This window comes from Thermobia domestica, chromosome 11 (assembly GCF_964235325.1).
Source record: "Thermobia domestica chromosome 11, izTheDome1.hap1.1, whole genome shotgun sequence".
NCBI classification, from domain to species: Eukaryota; Metazoa; Arthropoda; class Insecta; order Zygentoma; family Lepismatidae; genus Thermobia; species Thermobia domestica.
Window position 1 is genome coordinate 252,430,628 of NC_137464.1, and position 7,616 is coordinate 252,438,243.

Sequence of the window (7,616 nt, forward strand, 5' to 3'; positions counted from 1 at the left end):
CATTTTGTACATGTGTCGGTCTTCGGCACGTGGTGGGTCTCCGAGTGTTTCGTCACCGTCCTTAAACTTGTTGAACTACTGCTACACTGTCCATGTAGTCACGACACCCTCACCAAAGTCCTGGCATATCTTCCACCCCGCTGCAGCGGCATTTAACCCGAGTTCGAACTCGTACAGCATACATGCCCTTACGACGCTCTGTGGAGGTCCCATGTTCGCTCTGTTCTTACGCAATTTCACGGTATAACTGAACTGCCACAAACAGGTAGTATGTTGGATATACCCACATCAACAACTGACATTCGCCTTATCTCCATTCGCATTCAACTCACGGTGTGAGGGAAAGTTGAACACAAACATCCACAAAAAAAAAAGAAAGAAAAGAAGTTTCTTGGTTACCTTTATACACGCAACCAGTTAAATTAATGATTGTTGCTAAGAGAACTACTTCTGGTACGAGATAATTGCTACAGGAGCGATATTGCTACAGTTTCCTATGCGAAACAAGCCTCTCTGGGAGTAAAACTAGGATTAGCATAAGGAAAACAGATTTCTAATCGGATTGCACAGGTTGTGCTGAGGTAAACTTTATAAATGTGGCAAACACAAACTCTGTGGTAAAATCTTGAGGTAGGTATGCATTAAACGAAGCGAGTTATCACAGTTTTCACTACAAAACAAGCCGGTATCAAACGTTAAAGACGGCGGACAGGCTATAACTGCTTGCCATACGTAAACGCATTTTTAAAGGATTAAAACCCCAATTAGGAGTAGTAATAGTATAGGGCGTTCCATCTAGAACACCGAATTTGAAACGTTGATCAAACTTCAAGAAAATGATTGTTATATAATATTCGTAATGCCTCCATTTACGTATGAAGTATAATGTCAGGTATATACACACCCTTACTAAAAATTTTACGTATGCAAGCATTTGAATGTTCCACAAAATTGCAATAACCTCTCGCAGATGTTTGTCGCCGTTGGCTCCAATCATGCATATGATTTCTTCCTTTAGTTCCAGAAGAGTGAGTGGTTTGTTGGCGTACGTTTGTAATTTTACAAACTCTCATAGGAAGAAATCACAGAGTCTAAGATCGCATGATATTGCCGGCCACTCCTGACAGAGCCACTACAATGAGAAGACGGTGTTCTGTCGTAAACTGCTCCATGACCCAAAATGAAGACAAACGACCAAATCAGTTGAAGTTACATTAATCGATGTAACAATAGATAAACGGTGGGTTAACTGCGAAACAAAAAAGTGCACTCGATTTAACTTTGCCGTCGTATGGAACGCCCTTTATATAATATAAAGTTTTTAATGTTTCAGTAATATTTTATTTTTAATTTACAGATACACTACAGAAGTCATCTCACATTCATAAGCGAGGAATACTATAATGATTTTTTTTATCTTTTCTTTTTCAGAGAGAAGTTTTGTTTAGGAGTTTTCATAGAAGTTTTCCTATTTATACAATATTTCAGTATTTTAGAAATTTTAACTTTCACCATCGAAATTATAATGGTTCATCATACAATAAGGAAATTAACCAGAAGATATAATATTTTCCGAGAAGCAATATTTTGTGTAGCTGTAGTATTGTTGTTGTTTCTACAAAGAAGATTTACCAAAATTGTTGTGATTTGTATGTAGTCATGATCTAACTTCGATATATTTTTAAGCGATAAAAATATTGAAACTAAATTTGTATTCACGTAATACTTATTTCCAATTAATAAAAGAAGAGAGTAGTTCAGCTTACCTTCAGTGTTTTTTTTTTTTATAGATAATTTATTGCATCACTAAATAGTACCGTAAAACTGGGTTACTTTGGCACATTTTTTTTTAGCATATTCAGAAAATGACAGAAAAGAATAAATTATTATGATCTGAAACTGCGTAAGCAAAATGCAATTAATCTTCCATTTTCTAAATATTAGCAAGATTAAACAATATGAACTCTATATACTGAGACATCCCCATCATTTCTGTTCCAATGTTACTCCAGGGGTGAAAGTGAAGGGCAAGGCAGGAGGACGCCATTCCGCCACTTCTAAAAATATCTACGCCGTCCCTCCACTTCCCGTCTCGCGTCCCCATACTTTTCCAGATCCACTTTTACCCCTGTGTTACTCCATTAACTATGGTAACTTTTGGACATTTATGTTCTCAAGGTAGTCTTCTAAAGTGCATATTATTAACAACATTTTCAACAATCCTGTTTCAACATATTCTTAAAAGTCCTTTTCAGAATATTTGTTTGAAAAAAAAAAAGTGTCGAAAAATATACAAAAGAACAAAATAATTCCCACTGTACAAATACAAGATTCTTCGGCGGCCTCTTTGTGTGGGAATTTATTATTTGGAAATTCTCCCCAATTCCCCAGGTAATATGATCTCTAAGGGATATCATCCATCACATGGCCATAGATGCCGAAAGCCCAGAAAGCTAATTCCTAATCTAATAATTTCACTTTACATATCGATGATAAAGTATCCGTTACCCTAAGTAATTCAAGGCGTCTTGTTCCAACTATCTCCAACAATTGCATGGCACTGTCAAAAAAAAAAAAAAAAAAAAAAAATAGTTTAGTCTTTTGGGTAATTCGTGCCGGCTGCACTAACTTATATTTTCCGAACGTGAACTGGTCCTCGTTTAGATTTGACACGCCTTTGCTAGAGTGTCTGAAATTGCAGAGCAATGTCTTTATTGGAATCAATGTCTGTGTTCTCCACGGATCCGAGGGGACTGTCATCACACAGGTACTGTTAAGATTGATAAGAACATTCACTGTCACTGGTTTCAGTTTAAGTTCCTCACTCTCTCAGAAGAATGTCGCAGTACAGTACAAGTAAAGGGGCGTGTTTTACCCCTGTTGCTGGCCCCGTCATTTAGTAACTTGTGAGAATATTTAATTTCTCACAAGAATGAACGTTTAATTTCTTCCTTCGGGTAGTTCGTTGAGGTTGAGTCACTGCATTTTATTTCTTGGAAATATGTTCCAAGAAGTTTCTCTAATCCCGGCAGCCTCTCTAGCACTGGAGTGACTCCGCCACCACGTCACACCGGCAATGTTTCAATTTTGATCACGTGGTACTATTTTGTGGTACACACTTATGTTATCGACATATGTAATAATGAATGTGTCCAATATTCAATGCAAGTTCCTGTTTCTATAACAGCGGCTCCTCACTCTCCAAGCGCGATAAATGTTTGCCACCAATAAGTCATCCTTTACCTTACCTATCCTATCGGAAGTTTCAATTGGAGACTAGTACAGTTTCCACTTTGACGGCAATATGAAATTTCCAATCCGGCAGTGTCAGGATATTCCACATCATGCTCAATATGAAAAATATATATCTATATCTATATATCTATCTATCTATCTATCTATCTATATATATATATATATATATATATATATATATATATATATATATATATATATATATGTATCCAAAAGAAACCCCGTTTTACAGTACTTTTTAAAAATATATTATACTCTTAGATTTTTTTTTTTTTTTTTTGTAGTCGTAGTCAGTTAAATATCTCCAACATATTTCACTTCTGGACACTGGTATACCGTTTTGCATAGTGGTTATGTATATATCAAAGAATAAAAAACAACTGGGAAACATTTGATCACAGGTCATGAGGTGCTGTTGTGACGTCATTTAAATGACCGTCGTGTCGAGATACATGTAAATCTGTCTTCATGCTCACCGAATGGAAGTGATTTCCCTTAATTAATTTTTAAAATATTGTTTTCTATAATTTTCTCATATGCTTTGTAGCAAGCTTCAAGATACCACAACGTTAGTAGTATTGAACTCTCAGCAGCTTAATGTAGGTGTGTACGTGTTATTAAATTTGACACGATGGTGACAGAGACAAAATACAGTGATCAAATTCGGGAGGAAAATCTGCAAAATGTGTATATTTGAAAACTAATACTTGGTTCACTATAAGGTTGCGTATACCAGTGCTATTGCTTACCAAGTGATTCCATTCCAACACCATCGATCACGTTCGATGTGATGTCCACTGCATAGATCATCGGGCGACTTCCCAGTTTCCACTGCAGCAGAATCCGTTACAGTTCTTTCACGGGTATGTTGTTACAGTGCTACTTATAGATTTTTCAGAAGCCATTTACTTTGCACACCTAACGCCGTTTCAGAAGTTAGACCATGAAATTAGCATCTGGACTGCTAATGGGAATACGCATATTTGAAAGGAATAGTACAAGACCAGCAGTGTTTTGGTTGAGTGACATCAGCCTTTGTTCTGGTGCTGTTTCATTCGAAAGTAACAATATAATGCTGGTATTCCTTCTGTATAAACTGTATATGAACACATTCATGGTAATAAGCAGTTGCGACTCCGTTGTGACTGTTGAACTTTCCTCTGTAGCTAAAGCTAGCAACAACCATATCTTTCGAGACGCTTTCTTTGCATTCACTCACAAAGCTTCAACGGTCTTTTCCATGAACACCTTTAAACGTGATGGCCCGATCTTATCTATGGTCACTTAAATAGATCCATACTTTGTACATTGTCACAACAAATTTCCAGCGTGCACCAGGTAGGTGGCTCTTCTGTAGAATTTTACCTTTCTCTTTTGCTCCACGATATCATTCCTACGCTGAACCTGCCAACAGTTTACAGTCTCAATTGAAGGCAAATTTTACGATTTACTGTTAAAGGACCGCACGTAATAGTTTAGCTATAAGACGTAGTAGTAATGGTTTTTCATAGACTATCATATCCCGCATTTTCTTTAGCACACATCTTTTGAGCTTCATTCATGTCCTCTTTGGATGTAACTTTGTTGTCAATGTGAATTGTAGATGAGATTGTTTTACGTAACGTTCACTTAACACTAACAATGGTCCTTTCTATCACAAAGCCATTGTTCCAACGCTGTTCTATATTACGGGCAGTACTAAATTTTCCATGGAAAAGAACATGACGTAGCCTTCCCAAAGGCGATTTTCTCAGTGACATTTTTCCCCACTACACCTTATGTTCGCTATACAACAGCTGGCATATTGATAGACATGTGAACACAGGTTTCTTCCGATAGAAAAGGAGCAGTCTGTACAGGGATAGGCCACTGGAAGAATACATCAAATTCATGCAAAATAATTTACTCCCTCATAACCAGACTATGTCATTAATGTTATTTTTAGTACAGGGTTCGTTATGCACTAACCTCACTGTACGAAAGAATAAATAAATTCGCAGTAACATTCACTGTAATGCTGAGTTCGTACTAAACTTCGAGTATAAAGATGAGGAACACGAAGTATTGTGAGTAAGGTTACAGAGCTGATAGATGGCATTCGGTATGGGTTGCGTGATACTAGAAGTGACTGTCCACGCGTCATTCTGTGTCAGTTTTCACAAAATCTGTGGACAGACCCACAACGGGCCGAACATATGAATTAAGTCTGTGGGAAAAGGCAGAGAATAGATTATTTCCAAATGCAAAATTTCCCTTACTGGCATCCTATGGAAAAATCAGAACGCGAAATCAAATAAAGTACACTAAAACTTGCTATCATCTTGCGTATTGCTCATTTGCACATGAATCACTTCTTGTGAGCGGCATAGAAAATATATATAGCAAATAACGACAACAATAACTTAAAAACAACAGTCAATTAAAATTTCACAAAAAAGTTACAAGCACCTCAACTTATTTCTCACTGAATCACACCTCGAATCGAAGGATTCACCCAATTTATACAAATTGTGAGGCAAATTCTTTATAGATACAAAACTTAATTTACACTATTATAGAAATAGATCACTTTTCCCATTTACAAGTGGAATTTACAAACACAATGGAATACTTATTCACTTATTTTTAATGAGAAATTTATAACCCGAGTTTCATTTTACTAACTTGATACATTCATGACTATACAGTTTCAACTCCCATCTACAAAGCAAATTTCAAATAAATAACGATAAAAAACTGAAAAAATATTTAAAAAGTGATTTCAAACAATCCAGCCGTTTAGTCGCGATAAGGCGCCATACACCTTTAATTTGATTCATACGATACTGTGCTCCCTTGTTCCTGGCTCAAAGGCCATTGTCCAGTTATACCTAAAACCATTCCCTTCAAATGTTGGCATGAGTACGTTGGTCCACCCCTTCATTTTGGGAAGGAGGTGAATAAGACCACTTAAATATTGGAACTTGAAAAATTATTTTCTTTTTCGAGTTGTATAGACTCATGGTAAGTATCTCTAAAAGTTTACGCAGTCTATTTCGTTCCCTTGTGTGGGTAAAAAAATGCCAAAAATTCAAATCCCAGTATGTAAGATAGTGCTTTATTACACCATATGGTTCTATATACAGCCACGTCATTTCCTTCAAAGAACATGGATACCTGGCGTACATATCTTAAATTTCGGCAGGGTACCCATCCATTTCTTAAATTCAAGAATTTTCAAATAAATAAATAAAAATCTGCAAATGTTCTATAAGACTTGGATACACAGTAACATTATCGCCACCAATAAAAGTGGTAATGGACTGACTCTTCTCCGGAATGTGGCGGAGTTTCCCTATTGTGTCATTCTGAGTATCCTATATGTTGTTAAAAAGTTCCATTTTAAAATGGATTCCAATGTAGGAACAGGAACAAAATCACATGGGATTAGATCCGATTAGGAGGAGTGTTGAGTACGACGGGGATAGTTTTGGCCATGAAGTCGGACACCATTCCTGAAGAGTGACACGGAGTATGATGATGCAAAAGCTAGTGTCCAGATGTCAATCTGTCCGATTGTTTACGACGAATGAAATCATGTAACAGATGTTGACCTTCTTATTGATACTTCGGATGTAACTTTTGTCAGTCATCCAGTTGCTTATGAATAAGTTAGGATTGAGATGTGGAGATAAGAATATCGGTGCCACTTCCTAGAAAATTAACAGGTAAAACTTGTTATTACACAAAAGAAGAATTACACTTACATATGTTATTTATGCAGATAGCCAACCTGTAACATATATATTAACTGTGTTTTGTATGTGGATTAGTAGTGTAAAACTGCTACAAGTACTGTACAACGGTTAAAATAAGTGAGTGTATATGAAAGAGGGTTGTATTAGAAATTTCCCGTAAGTGGAGTATTTTTGCACAATGTAAAAAATTATATAAGTGCAGCGTTGCTTTGTGAAACCATTACAAGAGCTGTAAGAACACTTATCACTGTGCAATCATATCCTAACTTACTATGGGCGCCCGAAGACGGTGGCAGGATGGGGCCCGAGCCTCCTACCTGGCTCCGAAAATGTATTACATTTCTTAAGATTTTCTTAACACAAATAAACCCCATCTCTCAAGTCATCACCATATCAATGATCTCCGTAGAAACCATAGCAAATATTAACCGTGTGTTGAATAAGGCGGCCACTTCACCGAAGAAAAGAAAAAAATTCTAGAGAAAATGTCTTTAGATTAAGATGACATGGGTATGGCCGTTAGACTAGGAAAGAATGAAAGAAGGAAAAGAAGAAAGAAGAAGATAAAAGAAAAGAGAAGGAAGAAACAGTATCTAACTTATCCACATAAAAGAATAACCCTGA

General features: G+C 36.5%; 1 protein-coding gene across 3 annotated transcripts in view; it reads left to right on the forward strand.

Annotated features, from left to right (window-relative positions):
• Nucleotides 1-1,765, forward strand: part of LOC145664929 (uncharacterized) — a 257,404-nt gene extending 255,639 nt beyond the window's left edge. For all 3 annotated transcript variants that reach the window (XM_081732035.1, XM_081732037.1, XM_081732038.1), the window contains one exon: nucleotides 1,432-1,765. The gene's annotated coding sequence lies outside the window, so the exon portion shown is untranslated. The remainder of the gene's footprint in view (nucleotides 1-1,431) is intronic.
• The last annotated feature ends 5,851 nt before the right edge of the window (nucleotides 1,766-7,616 follow it).